Source organism: Pinus tabuliformis, chromosome 9 (assembly GCF_031772625.1).
Source record: "Pinus tabuliformis cultivar Carrire ecotype Pingquan chromosome 9, CPIR1, whole genome shotgun sequence".
Lineage (NCBI taxonomy): Eukaryota > Viridiplantae > Streptophyta > Pinopsida > Pinales > Pinaceae > Pinus > Pinus tabuliformis.
The window spans coordinates 1,933,354,916-1,933,369,845 of record NC_142307.1 but is presented as its reverse complement, the minus strand read 5'-3'; positions in this window follow the sequence as shown (position 1 = coordinate 1,933,369,845).

Sequence of the window (14,930 nt, the reverse complement as noted above, 5' to 3'; positions counted from 1 at the left end):
TTGGTCCATAGGATGTATGTCTTTGGCCAGGACCTCCACCCTTGTTTTGATGAAATCTGCAGTTGTCATTGGGTGCGGCCCCTTGGGTTTGAAATGGCTGAATATCATTTTTTCCTCTTTGAAGTCGTAGACTGACATCAACCTTTCCTGCTGGGCTGGAGTAGCATCTATAAACTGTTTGTAAACCTCAGCCCTCAATAACTCATTTGCTGCCTTGATTTGTTTGAAGGTAGCCTTAGCACCTTTAAGCTTCTGGCTTTGTTGAGAAGAGGATGACACCTCCAAACCAAGCTGTAAATTCTGCTCCTGCTGAAAGGAGCTTGTCCCTGTGTGTTGGCTGCCCTCCCTGTCCTTTGCTGTATCGTTTAAGACATCTTCAGTAATGTCTTCCACCTCTAGGGAATCTGCCCTTTGCCTTTTGGCTTCTGGCTGGTGGGAGGATCCACTGAGGGGAGTGGACTCTTCTCTTTGCCTTTTAGTACCCCTCTCTTCATGTGCTGGGGTCTGCAAAACTGAGGTAGTTAATGGCTCAATTTGAGGTGGCGGTGTTTGCATTAGGGGGGTTTCTGGCAGCCCAGTTTGTGGCAGAATGGTTTGTCCTTGTTGCTGCTCTGTTTGTTGTTCTGTTTGCTGATCTTTTTGCTGTGACTGTTCCTTTTTTGCTTCATCCTCTGCATCCATTTTTCCTTTTCCTTTATCTAAGCCTGGTGCTGATGTAGAGAGTGTCTGCGGCGCTGTCCTGGTAACTGAGGTCCCTCCTCCCACTGATTGAGGCAGTCTGAAAGGTACCTGGAGCACATAGTCCAGGTCAATAGTCTTCTCAAGTTCTTTCATATTTTTAAGCATTCTTTCTTCTTCAGTTAAGCTCTCAACTAGAGTGTCCAGCTGCCATTCTTGTAAGTTGGCATACTTTTCTATGTGTGGGTAGTGGCAGTGTTTAATCCCTAGGAGTCTGTACTTAGTTCTCCTAGCAGTGATGAAACCTTGAGGGTCATAAGGGACCCATCGAAAACTGTATGACAATTTATATTTGTCCTTGAGGATCAGGTCTGCAGATTCCCATCCTTCCTTCTTGTTCATGATGAAAGGGACCAACTCATTTTTGAAGTTAAGGTGTGCCTTTTTCTTGGAGCTGTGGAAATGAGTAAGGTCTGACTGAATCAATTGCCTGTAATACTCCAAGGCAAATAATCTCATAGGAACATACTTGGGTAGCCTGTATGGACATAGCTCACAGCCATATACTCTGAACACAGTATGGTGTTCATATAGGTACCAATCACCTATTTTGTACTTCTTAGACAGCTGCAAAGCTTTCTTGATCTCATTAGATACTCTGGGTGGAGGGGACTTCATAAGCATGCAGGAGACTGGGTACACAAACTGGTCAACAAATTCACAGTAGGTATAGGGTGAATTTGTGATTTCATGATAGACTGAGGTCCAGAAAATGACGGATCTCCTCTCTCCTTTGTTATCCAGCCTTCGGATGTAGCATGGGAAAGCTTCAGAATGATAAAACATGAACAGGTGGTAGATGTAAGATGAGTATCTGAAGACCCCCTGTCTGTCCATTTTGCTCAATTGATCATGAATCCTATTGGCTATGAACTTAGCAAAGTTATACTTTCAGGCAGGGGGTTGACGTGGGCTGTAAGCAGACAACAATACGAGCATGGCTTGATCCACATGCTTACTGTTTTGGTAACCTAACACATAGGCTATCATGTCTAGTAGCAGCCTGCCTGAGTCATTGAAATGTTGATGCAGATAAGGGGGTGGCCCTGTAGGCTGGCACTCAGCTCTCATGTAGTTCCTGGTGACCTTTTGCAGCTCCTCACTGGTCATCTTGTCACCAGCTTCCAGCAAGTACCTCATGGAGAAAGGGACTAGCAACTCCGTTTGATCAAACTGTAACATCTTGTTGATGGACTCAGCATTTATATAAAAAAGGATCCTCCCTGATGGAGTATTAACAGCTCTGTGCTCCAGATCATTGTTTTGAGCACATAAGTGAATGATTTCAGGGAAAACGTTCACAGTTGGGAGACAGTAATAGGGCAGGTTTGACTCCCACATTCCATCTGTACCAAGTCCCTCCTTATGGTCTTCCCTCAGTGTAGTGAAGGTCTTCAAAAAGTCCCTGTCTCCCTCAAAGTCATTGATGAGACAATCCTTGTCAATAAATGGCAAGGCCTCCAGTTCCTTATTGGTTTGATTCAGTGGAGTAACACTGAGGGAAGAGGATGCAGAGGCTGCCATGATTTAATCTGTATGTGTGCAGGGAGAGGTAATAGTTTGATAAGTCTTTGAAGACTTAAGCAGCAGGTAAACTGTACACAGTGTAATGTCCTCTTCTAGTGTAAAATTGTAAGCAGGTTGGTAAAATGCTGTAATTTCTCAGGGATGTGGATTGCCTAAGGGAACCTTGCAGAGACAGTGATAATTTATTAGGAAGAGTGCAGGTGGCCTGTACTTGGCAAAAGGGAACAATGCCGAGTACCTCGGGGGCAAATTTTGCAGTTTTAACCCGCGAACTGATTTCTCCAATGTCAAATTGTAGCTTAGGGCTGGGGCAGGTTGCTTGGGTTTGGTTTAGGCGCTCAGGTGGAGCTGAATTAAGTGAATTTGCCAGTCTTTAATGGTGAATTCTACAGAGAATTGGAATTCATGGGCAAAGTGGAAGGAAATGGCAAAATACCTGGAAAATCGACTTGGAAGCTCGCGGGCCGGGTTGTGGCGACTTGGTGCCGTCGAATTCTGAACTTTGACTGGTCGGATTGTCGAATTTGATGGCTGAGTGAGAGGTTTCGCAGCAGCTGTTGGCAACGACTAGTTTCTCTTTCGCATGAAAATGCGAAAACGACTCATTTAGTCGTTTAAATGGTTAAATTTGGCAAAAGTGTGCATTTGGCGCTTTTCCGCCGATGACGTTAGCATGACGTCATGGCGGGGCCCAGGTACGGAGGTGACATGGCGGCTGAGGTGTTCGCCAGGGTGGCAGGACATGGTGGCGGGCGGGTACAGTGGCGGGTCCGCGTGGAGGGCCACGGGACGCTGGGGCGGGTACCGGCGAGGTGACGTCAGGGTGACGTGCAACTGACGTGGGAGGAAAGTGGTATTAGGGGTGGCGGTAAGCGGGTTCCCCGCACCACCTTTGGGCAAAGGCGGTAACGGGGAGGGGGGCTCCGAACAATCCCGCCGCCTGCCACGCGTCCCCTGTACGGGATGGCCAAAACCATTTTCCCCGGACGCTAAAGGTCGGCAGGTTTGGGAGTGAAAATGACCGCCCACCTTTAGATCCGGGCGACGAAGATCTGACGGCTGGCGGGCCTTCCGACTGGTCGAGCATGTTGGGGAGGGGTCCTGCCAGCGCAATAAAATATTCAATTTAATGATTGGGGGGAGGACTATAGAAAAGTGGGTTTTTCGCAGTTTTTGGGTTTTTTGAGCTTTTTCAAGGGTTTATATGGGAAAACGGGGTTTTTGTGCGTTTTCAGCAGAGAGACGGTGAGGGTTGAGGGAGAGGATTTCTGCTCATAACCAGAGGTCAGAGCACATCCAAGACAAGGTTGACCACAGTCCCAGGTGGACTGAAGTCCCCTTAGACCATTTACTTGGCTATAATGCCAAAAGGAGAATATGTAGATAATGCTGGGATTTATACACCTTGGTGTTAATACTAGTAGGGGAAAAGGTAATATAGGGGATTTACATAGTAGAATTAGAGTTAATATGGATGAGAGGGTGAGTGGAGGGGGAAACCATTTTAGTTTATGTGAAACAAGCTTGGTTTCAAGAGTAGATCAAAATGAAAAGAATTTTAGACAAGAAATGTGGCTTTTAAAGATCAAGAACCACCATGAAAACTTAGTCTTTTTCATGAATCTCAGGCTAGTGAGGGAATGTTAGAAATGAAATTGGAGGGGAGTGAGGGAAATTAGTCATGCTTCCAGCTGTAATCTTTTGCCTTGCTGCCCACCATCACCAATCTTGCAATGATAGGGATAACCTTTCTGCAACCCCAGCTACCTACCCAGCTACTTGCCTAACATTTTATTTCTTCTTGGAGGGTGCATTTGGACTTGCAGACCCTTGCTTGCCTTTTCTTTTCTTTGGCTTTTTCTTTTGCTTCTTCTATCTACTTCTATTCTTATCTCTTCCAAGGTCCCAGATTAAGCTGTTGGGAGCCTTTTCTTCTCTACCTGAACTAGTTGTCTGCCAAGATTAAGCAGTTTGGACAGACTTCTTTCTCTATTCTATAACTCAAAATTGAAACATGGCATGATCCAGGTTAAACTGTTGGATCATCCATCAAAATTTGAAATAAGGTCATCAACATTTGAAACACTTTACACACCTCTTGTTCTCTAGGAAATATGGGATCTTTGTGATATCAAAGCAGAGCATATTTGGATTTTCCCTTGCCAATCATGAAATATGAAACCTATTGGTATAGGTATCCAACAGTGGCTCCACATGGGGATGGTTTTTCTTTTGAAAGACCAAGAACATCAGGTCAGATTGCCTTGCTCTTTAGCTGCCCATACCAATCTTTGAACTTTACTGCATTAATGTGTCAAAATTGTATGCTTCTTACTTGGAAGACCTCTGATTCTATTTGCCTCTTGCTGTTTGGTGAATTTCTTAGGAAACTGCATTTTTACAATCTAAATAGAAATAATATGTACATCTGCATATATACAAGGGAACCTGATGTTGCAATCATGGGAAATAATCAAAATAATGCTTCAGCATCCTGCCATTGACAGGACCTTCGTCCAAGTCAGTTTCAGTCAGACTTTTGAGGAAGTAAGTGTTGTTACCTTGCACTGCTTGGACAGCAAATGGTCCTCTCCATAAAGAGTCAAACTTTCCATGTTTTCCTTTCTCTTCTCTTCTTGCATCCCACTTTAAGACTTTGTCCCCCACATTGAAGTCTTCTGCTTTGGTTCTTCTATCAAAGGCCCTTTTTAATTTTTCTTGTAATATCTGCACTCTGCTGAAAACTTGTTCTCTAGTTTGCTGTAAACAGATTATCTGATTGATCCTCCTTTGCATATCATTTGGCTCTGCTTGACTTTCTTGCAGAAGCTTCATAATAGGTACTCCTAGTGATGATGGAAACTTGGCCTCTAGTCCATAGACCAACTCATATGGGCTGGTCCCAATTGATCTTTTTGTTGTTAGTCTATCTGCCCATAAAGCATTTACTAGTTTCTTATGCCAGTTCTTTTTGTTCTCTTCCAGCACCTTCTTTATGATATTTATTAAACTTTTGTTTGATGATTCAGCGAGGCCATTTCCTTGAGGATAGTAAGCAGTAGAATGACCCAAAGTAATGTGAAATTTGTGGCAGAAGTTCACCATTTTCTTGGATCTGAAGGCAGCAACATTGTCTGTTATTATCTTGTCCGGACAGCCAAATCTAGCCAGTATATTGTTTTCCAAAAACTGAATGATTACTGAATCATTTGCTTGTCTGCATGGGGCAGCTTCAATCCACTTGGTGAAGTAGTCTGTGGCTGTTAGAATCCATCTGTGTTGGCCTGAAGATGAAGGATGAATTTCCCCAATGAAATCCAAGCCCCATTGTTGGAAAGGTCTCTCTGTTGCAATGGGCTTCAAAGGAAGTGGCAGCAACTGTCTTTTGCCTTCAAACAGTTGGCATTTGTGGCATGAGGTTGTGAATTTCTTAATATCAGAGAACATGGTGGGCCAGTAATAACCAGCCCTCAGTATCTTATCCATAGTGGACTTCCAGTACAAGTGTCCACCACAGTCTCCAGCATGGAAATCTTGCATGATATTGTTAGTTTCATTCTCCATTAGACAGTGCAGCAATATACCTTCATGGTTTTTCCAAAGTAAATTTCCATCCATCACACAAAATCTAGATGTTTTCATTTTTAGGAACCTACACTTAGTTCTGGACAGTCCTGGGGGAGCACACAGGTTTTGTAACACATAACAGATATCAGAGTACCAAGGAGATTGTTCAAAGGCTACATTGATCTTTGGAGTCGCCAGCTCTGTTTCACTGTCCAGCTGATTGATATCTAAGGCTTGAAAATTTGCTTCTGTCATTACTTTGGCCAAACCTTGCCCTTTTATCAGCTTTGTAGGTTTTATTTCAATGTCAAATTCTAGTATATTGGCAATCCATTTTCCTCTCCTACCCTCTAAGTTTTCTTGGGTGAGAATGTCTTTGACAATAGGACTTGGTACGTAAGCCACAACATGGGAGTAAAGGATGTAAATCCTAAAGTCTTTAATAGCTTTGATCAAAGAATAGGCTTGTTTCTCCATAATTTGGTACTTTAGAGGGGCATCTCTAAGAGCTCTGCTGAAGAAGGCAATAGGCTTCTCATTCCCTTGGTCATCTTTCTGTAATAACACAGCAGCAATAGTATGCTGGGAGGCAAAAGAGAAAATGATAAAGTCTCTGTCAAACTGAGGATTGGTTAACACTGGGGTTTGAGTCAAGGCCAATTTTATACTTTCAAAGGCTTGTTTTGCTTGAACAGTCCATTTGACCTTTGAATCTTTCTTTAGCATATTGTTCAATAATCTAATTAGCTCTGCTAAATTTGGGATAAACCTTCTTAAAAAGTTAATCTTCCCTAAGAATCCTTGCAACTCCTTGACATTCCTTGGGTGAGGCATTTGTAGGATAGCTTGTATCCTATCTGGATCAATTCTTATGCCATCTTTTGAAATAATGTGCCCTAAGAGTTTCCCTTCTTCCAAGCCAAATAATGACTTCTTGGGGTTTAAGGAAATACCATATTTCCTGCATGTTATGAAAATCTGTCTCAAATGTTTCAAGTGTTCTTGGTCAGATTTTGAAAAGGGTGTAAGATCATCTAGGTAAATGACCAAGAAGTCATGAATCTCTTTTGCAAAAGCAATGTCCATTGCTCTTTGAAACGTTGCCCCTGCGTTTTTCAATCCAAAGGGCATTTTCACATACTTGAAGGTTCCCCATGGGGTTGTAAATGCAGTTTTGTCTTGATCATCAGGGTGTACTAGGATTTGATTGAAGCCTGAGAATCCATCAAGCAATGATATCCTTGAAGCCCCTACTACTCTTTGAAGAATGTGATCCATTTTGGGTAAAGGGTAGTTATCTTTGAGTGATACTTGATTCAAATTCCTTAAGTCTACACAAAGTCTAATCTCACCAGTTTTCTTTCTTGTAGGCACCAAATTTGAAATCCACTCTGAGAACCTGATTGGTGCTATGATACCAGCTTTGAACATTTTCTGTAATTCTTTTTCAATGGAAGGAAGGAGCATAGGATTGATCCTTCTCAATTTCTGTTTGAATGGTTTTTGATTAGGCTTGAGGGGAATGGTGTGCTGGATGACAGAAGTATCATAGGACTTTAGATCCTCATAACCCCAAGCAAAAACATCTTGAAACTCTTTAAAGAGGTCAATATATTTGGGTTTTTGATCAGGGGGCAAAGCAGAAGATAGTTTTATTATTTTAGGCTTGTCAATAGTACCAATGTTGCATTCTTCAACTGCTGCATCTAATGGCTGCATCTTTGGCTTCCTGGGGACATCATTTGAATCAAAAATGTCTTCTAATGGGGTAAGGCCTACTGGAAGGAAATTGTCTTTGAGTTGTATGATTTCAGCTTCAGCGTTGCTCATCTCTTCACAGTCAATTTGGTGAATTTGCTGAATGTTTGCATTGCTGAAAATGGTTGGGCTCAGTAATTGTTTTGCTGTTCTAGGTGACATTGGGTGAGCAGACTGTTGAAACTGTATTTGTGATGGACTTGCTCCATCAAGTATTTGTGATTGACTTGCTGATTCAAGTATTTGTGATTGACTTGCTGATTCAAGTATTTGTGATTGACTTGCTGATTCAAGTATTTGTGATTGACTTGCTCCATCAATATCAATATTTAATCCTGTGAACTCTTGTTGCAAGGTTAAAAAATTGTTTATTTGCATGTCATCCTCAAATACTTGCCATTCTTTGACATTGTTTGGAATAGAGGGTCTGTATTTGACCTCGGCTGTGAAACAGTTATTGGGTTCTAATGGGAATTTGAAGGTGCTGGCAAATGTTGCCAAACTGTGTGCATGGAGATTGTGGCCCCTTGAAATTTTTGTGATAACGAACTCAGAGAAGGTCTCTAATATTTCAATTACAGCAGACCTGTAGGACCTCAATCTTTTGTCATTGGTGACAAAATTTCCTTTCACTTGTTGAATTACTAGATCAGAGTCTCCCATGATGGAGAGTCTAGGTGCTTGTAATGACTTTGCTAGTTTGAGACCTAGTAACAGAGCTTCGTATTCTGCCATGTTGTTAGTGCATCTAAAATTCAATCTATAAGCCCTGCCTTCTGCATAATCTTTCTCTTTGTTATGTATCCAAATTCCAGCTCCTGCCCCCAACTTGTTAACTGAGCCATCAAATTCTAGGACCCATAGGATATCTTGCTGGACAGGAGATTTAAAATTCTGTTCATAGGATGGCAATGTGAGCATGAGTTGGGGTTTCTTCCCCCATTTGTTTTCTAGGACAATTTCATCACTTGTTTGACAATCTTTGACAACTAGAGGAGGGATAATGTGCATTGTTGGGCTGATTGATGTTTGGCAGGTGCTACTTGTTTGATCAATGTTTTGTTCTTGTATGAGTGTTTCGGTGCTAATGTCATTGTTTGAGATGCTTGTGCTGTCATTGAAGAGGATGAAGGAGTCTATGTCCGAATGGACAGCATATATTGGAAAATTTTGAGGCTTTTCCTCACTGCTGACCATATACTTCATGAGTGTTTCCCTGTAAAGTCTTTTTGGTTGCCCAAAGACAGAGATAGTTGCATATGACATATCTAATTGCAGGGAGCCTTGGAGCTTGGCTCCCCATGATCTTGATAACAGCATCCCATATTTAGGTGGGATATCAGCGACTACAACATCCATTAGAATGGTTTTGTTGGGATATTGAACCAGAGACACACATAAATCTTTTATTAGGCCTAAACATTTGACTTGGCTTGAATCAAAAGAAAATAGGTCTTTGTATGGTCTTGTTATATCCAAGTTCAATCTTTCCATGACTGCTTTTGGCATAAGGTTGTGAGAGGCGCCTGAGTCGAACATTGCATTATGCAGTATTTTATCATGAACATGCAGGCTGACATAAAAAGGTAAAACCCCTGTGACTATTGTTTTTCCATCTACCTCTGGGCCAAACAGTAATTCTGGAGTGTCATCTAGCACATTTACATCATCTTTGCTATTGGTGAGTTGAAGGGATTTCTTGATCTGTTGCTTGTATATGTCATGCCTGGCTAGCTCTGAGAGGGGAATTGCTATCTTTAGCTTGCCAATCTCTGTACCTAGGTCAAAAGGTTTGTCAACTTGGGTTTTGGAGTCACGGATAACAGTCCTTTCTCTGTTCATTAAATCTTCTTGTTGGATTTCATCTTGACTTTGAAACCTGCCCCTTGTACTCATGTCTTGAGGGGTAATGTTTGGATTAGGGTGAGAGGACGAAGTTGCCATGGGCTGTTGTAGTGGGGACAGTAGTTCAGTAACCTCCTCAACTACAATTTCTTCTGTAGGCAAGTTTATTTTGTCATTAGGTTCTGTGACCATGGTTTCTTTAGACCTCTGTTTATCCTTTATCTTGTCGGGCTGGTTTACATTCACAGTCCTACTCCTCAGTTTATATTGTTTATGGACTTCATAGACAGCAGTATCATATCCTTGTTTAAAGTCAAAGGATTCTCCTGATTTAGTTTGGAATGTTTTGCTTTCATCCTCCTCATGGTCTTCTTGTGTTAAGAAAACGTGGCTTTTACCATCCAGACCTATTAAGTTAATTTCAGGATCTTCATTGAGCTGATTGGCTGTGGAAGTTTCTGCATAGTTTTCTTGAAAAGGGGGTCTAATGTCTTGGTCAACACTTGTCTTTCCTATACTTGGGTTTTGAGTTCTCCTAAAATTCGGATTTCTAGGAGGGTTGCTTTGTGATGCCTCCCATGATGATTTTCTTTCAACTGATTCCACTCTTTCACCCAATCTCTTCATACTGTTTAGTATTGCATCCAGCTTTTGATCAAGACCCGAGGGTTCTTCTCTGAAGCCAGTCTTCTTTTCCAACTTTGCCCTGTTTCTTTTGGCGATTAGGTTAGCCTCTACAGTGACTGCAACCCTTTGAGCTTCTGCAAGGGTTGGAGGATCTCTTTCTTTCAACTGATAGGCCATATCGGGATCAAAACCGTCAGGGAAGTTATACAGGGCCAAATCAGGAGGGGGCCTTAAGTTCTGTGGGATAGCATTATATACATTGTTAAACCTAGCACAATATTCCAAAACTGTTTCTTGGGGACCTCTTTTAATAGTGTTATATTCACCAAGTATGTGGAGTGGGTCTTTCTTTTTCTCCCATCTATTGGTAAACTCTTGGTACAGGTCCTCAGGGGTTGCAATGGAGTTTGCATTTAGGGATCTAAACCAAGTTCTAACATCCCCAGTTAAGCTTTGGACAAAAATTCTCATCCTGACACTGTCATCATCTATTTCATAGGTCTCAAAGTGGTCTTGCATCTTCTTAGCATGCTGGACAGCTGTCAAAGGGCCATGGGAGTCAAAAAATGAGATTTTGGTTTGGTAGTCTTGGGGTAGGGCTGGAGCATTAGTTGGTATCTGCAGGGGTGCATACCGGTTAGCCATGTTTATGAAGTTTAGAGGGTTAACAGGAACAAATGGAACAACAGGGATTACAGGTGTAACAGGGTTAATGGTATGGATAACAAGCGGGGAACTGGTTGAAAGAGTATGTGCAGATGGTGAAGATGGGAGAGGAGGGCTTTGAGGTGTTGATGGTGAACTAGAAGGACTAGGTGTGGAGCGGAAAAGAACTTTGCAAGGAGTGGGAATGAGGATAGTTTGATCTGAACTTGTATCTGAATCAGCAGGCTTCTCCTGCTTTTTCTGTCTCCTTATGTTCTTTGGAATGATATTTGGATTATCAACAATGATGGGTTGATTAGGGTCAGGGTTTGCCCTAGTGTGTCTTGGGTTTCTTTTGGGAGCCAGCTTCTAATTTCTCTCTGGAACTTGTATAGGAAGCTGCTATATATGCAAGGACTGGATGTGAATTTTGGAATGGCTATATATGTTCTAAAGCTAGGATGAAGATTCCCTAATTAGCTCTTCCCTAAAGCTGTCCCTGTATTACAGAAACAGTCCTAAGGCCTCTTGGCTAGCTTCAGGCTTGATGTTAGCTTTGGAAGATAGATAGCAATTGAAAAATTTTAAGAAGTCCCCAGTGGAGTCGCCAATTATGTTAACACCCAGGTTGTTCCCTATGACTCCCAAGGGAATACGGCCGGGGTAACCACTAACCAATCTTTCGATCACTGCTTCTAGCCAAACTGTGATCAGAGAGGGCTCTCTTTTTATGATTTGTATCTGTTATGATAGGGTTTTAGGCTAGGTATTATGCACAGGTTTAGTTTATGTTTTGGTTGAAGAGTTTCTTTCAGGTCTTGTGATGTAGTATTCAAAGAGTCAAATATCATTGGGCAATGGAGTCTATGGCTGTAGGTGTCTAGAAACCTTGAGGTGAATTGGTGAAACTTACAGGGCCATTTGGATACTTCATAGAACAAAATTTTTGATTTATAATGTGAACAGATGAAACAAGCAGTGAAAGCATTTAAGAATTTTCACTAAAGTATTTAAGTATTTCCACCAAACTAGGTATAAGAAACGGATAGATGTCTCAGGAGCAAACTTGAATCCCTAGGAATGTCTATCACTGTAAAAGATATAGTTTTAAAGTGCAGCAATTAAGAATTACACTTCATTCACTGTATCTGAAGAAAACATGGATAATAGCTCAGATTGAGTTCAGGGTAATCAGTGATTAAATCCTGGAACTATTCTTCTACTTCGCTATTAAGTGTAAAACATTTAAACAATAAAAGAGAACAAAAGACTCGAAAACATGTAACACAGAGATTTAAGAAAGACTTATTGTTTTATGAAACACTCTAGAATCCTGCAACATTCACCATTCATCACAATGCATCAAGGTACGCCAAGCTTTGGAAATTCCATTCACCCTTTGTATTATTTCTCTGAGAATTTTACAGCAAGTTAGATCTCCAAAATGAAAATAACAACAACCCCTTCAGCTTATGTGCGGGGTCAATATATACTTTGATTTTTACAAAAATATCTGAGTTCTAAGTTATCTCAGACTTAATATTCTCACCAACTTTTGAGATATTTTTATTAGAAATTTATTACTGCATTGAATACAAAATAAAGGCGTCTTGATGTTTTGTCAGAAGATACTTTGGCCTTTGGGAGCTGCTGAGTCGGTTGGGGATGTGCTGTTCAAAATGTGGCTAGCTGTCATCGTTAGTGATGAATCACTTTTTGGGTGATTTTCAAACATTAATCCTTTTACACTTGTCTTCTGGTGACCTGAGCTGGCAGTGGCCGAATGTCTTGAAACTACCGTGGCAAAATTTGGAGCATGGCCTGCCACCAGTCCTCCTTAGGCATTTGGTGCCTCCGAATTTTAATTAGAGTCTCATCAAGCTCTGTATATCTGAAAAAACTAGGAGGAGTTTCAAATAAATGATTTACCTCATTTTCAACAAAAAATGAGCCTTCGAGCTTAGTGTACAAGCTTTGTCCTGTTGGAGGAACTGTTTCCTCAGAAGTACTGCTGGATGCAGTGATTTGATTTTCAATGTAAGCGGCCACCCTGTTTGTAAATTGATCTCTGCTGATCAATTTTCCTGTGCTGCTCAACAGGCTAGGCAGTCCTCTTGCTTGTAACATTCCCATTCTGAGTTTATAATCTTCAACTTCAGTCTGTATCTCATAACTTTTTCTTTCTGCCGTCTGTACATAACCTCTGAGAGTTAGCACCTTTTTAGCCATGAGGATGGCCTCTATTCTGTTGGTGATTCCAACGGCTGCCAGCTCCTCTTTGTCTTGCCTGTTCAAAAATTCTATCAATTGGCTAGCTTGCTCAGGTCTGTTTCCTAACACTGTCTTGGCCCTCTAGACATCTGTCTGGGCTTGTACAATTAAATCCATATGCTCATGCATTGTTTTAATGGATTTCCACTGTTTGATAACGGCTTGGGTAATTTTATTCCACAAGATTCTTTTGATTTCTGCCATAGTATTTTCCAGATTGAGCTCCTTCTCCAGGGTCTTTATTTTATCTTTTTGAGCCTTAATCTGTCTGCCCTGTTCTGCTACCGTTATCTTTGATTGATCATATTTGGCATCTATCTCTGCCAGTTTTTCTTTTGCTTTCCTTATTTCATCCGCCTGTAGCTCCATTGCCTTGACAGCTTTGGTCAATTCTTCTACACTGGGGTGGGCATCTGTAGCTGCTTTTGTACCTGCTGCTTCTGTTGTGGGGGCCACTGCTGCCCCAGAAGTTGTTGCTGTTGTGGAATCTGTTGGAGGAACTTGGAGTGTAGATCCTCCCTGTTTGTCTTGCAATGCTCCTTCCAGCTCTTTCTCTAGTTCTTGGATCCTTTGATCTTGCTGTAATAAGAGGTCAAGTTGTTCATTAACTTGCTTTTCCTTTTGCAATTCAGCTGTCTGAGGGTGTTCTGTAGGTAACAGCTTCAACCTCTTCTTCATGGCATTTAGATCATCATCCTTTTTCTTCATGAGGGCTTTTACCCCGGTTGGATCACTAGGGTCATGCCCTAGGTCAACAATAATCTCCTCAAGAGATTTTATCCTATTGTCCTTGGCCTTAGAGGACAACCTCTCAAAATCTAGTTGAGTGTTTGTGTTTTTCAAAGATTCTTTCAGCTCATGAGCTAATGTGGCCTTCTCTACCAAAGTGGCATAGACCATCTCCCCAGTCTGCTTGTGGAGCTCAATTTGGTCCATAGGATGTATGTCTTTGGCCAGGACCTCCACCCTTGTTTTGATGAAATCTGCAGTTGTCATTGGGTGCGGCCCCTTGGGTTTGAAATGGCTGAATATCATTTTTTCCTCTTTGAAGTCGTAGACTGACATCAACCTTTCCTGCTGGGCTGGAGTAGCATCTATAAACTGTTTGTAAACCTCAGCCCTCAATAACTCATTTGCTGCCTTGATTTGTTTGAAGGTAGCCTTAGCACCTTTAAGCTTCTGGCTTTGTTGAGAAGAGGATGACACCTCCAAACCAAGCTGTAAATTCTGCTCCTGCTGAAAGGAGCTTGTCCCTGTGTGTTGGCTGCCCTCCCTGTCCTTTGCTGTATCGTTTAAGACATCTACAGTAATGTCTTCCACCTCTGGGGAATCTGCCCTTTGCCTTTTGGCTTCTGGCTGGTGGGAGGATCCACTGAGGGGAGTGGACTCTTCTCTTTGCCTTTTAGTACCCCTCTCTTCATGTGCTGGGGTCTGCAAAACTGAGGTAGTTAATGGCTCAATTTGAGGTGGCGGTGTTTGCATTAGGGGGGTTTCTGGCAGAATGGTTTGTCCTTGTTGCTGCTCTGTTTGTTGTTCTGTTTGCTGATCTTTTTGCTGTGACTGTTCCTTTTTTGCTTCATCCTCTGCATCCATTCTTCCTTTTCCTTTATCTAAGCCTGGTGCTGATGTAGAGAGTGTCTGCGGCGCTGTCCTGGTAACTGAGGTCCCTCCTCCCACTGATTGAGGCAGTCTGAAAGGTACCTGGAGCACATAGTCCAGGTCAATAGTCTTCTCAAGTTCTTTCATATTTTTAAGCATTCTTTCTTCTTTAGTTAAGCTCTCAACTAGAGTGTCCAGCTGCCATTCTTGTAAGTTGGCATACTTTTCTATGTGTGGGTAGTGGCAGTGTTTAATCCCTAGGAGTCTGTACTTAGTTCTCCTAGCAGTGATGAAACCTTGAGGGTCATAAGGGACCCATCGAAAACTGTATGACAATTTATATTTGTCCTTGA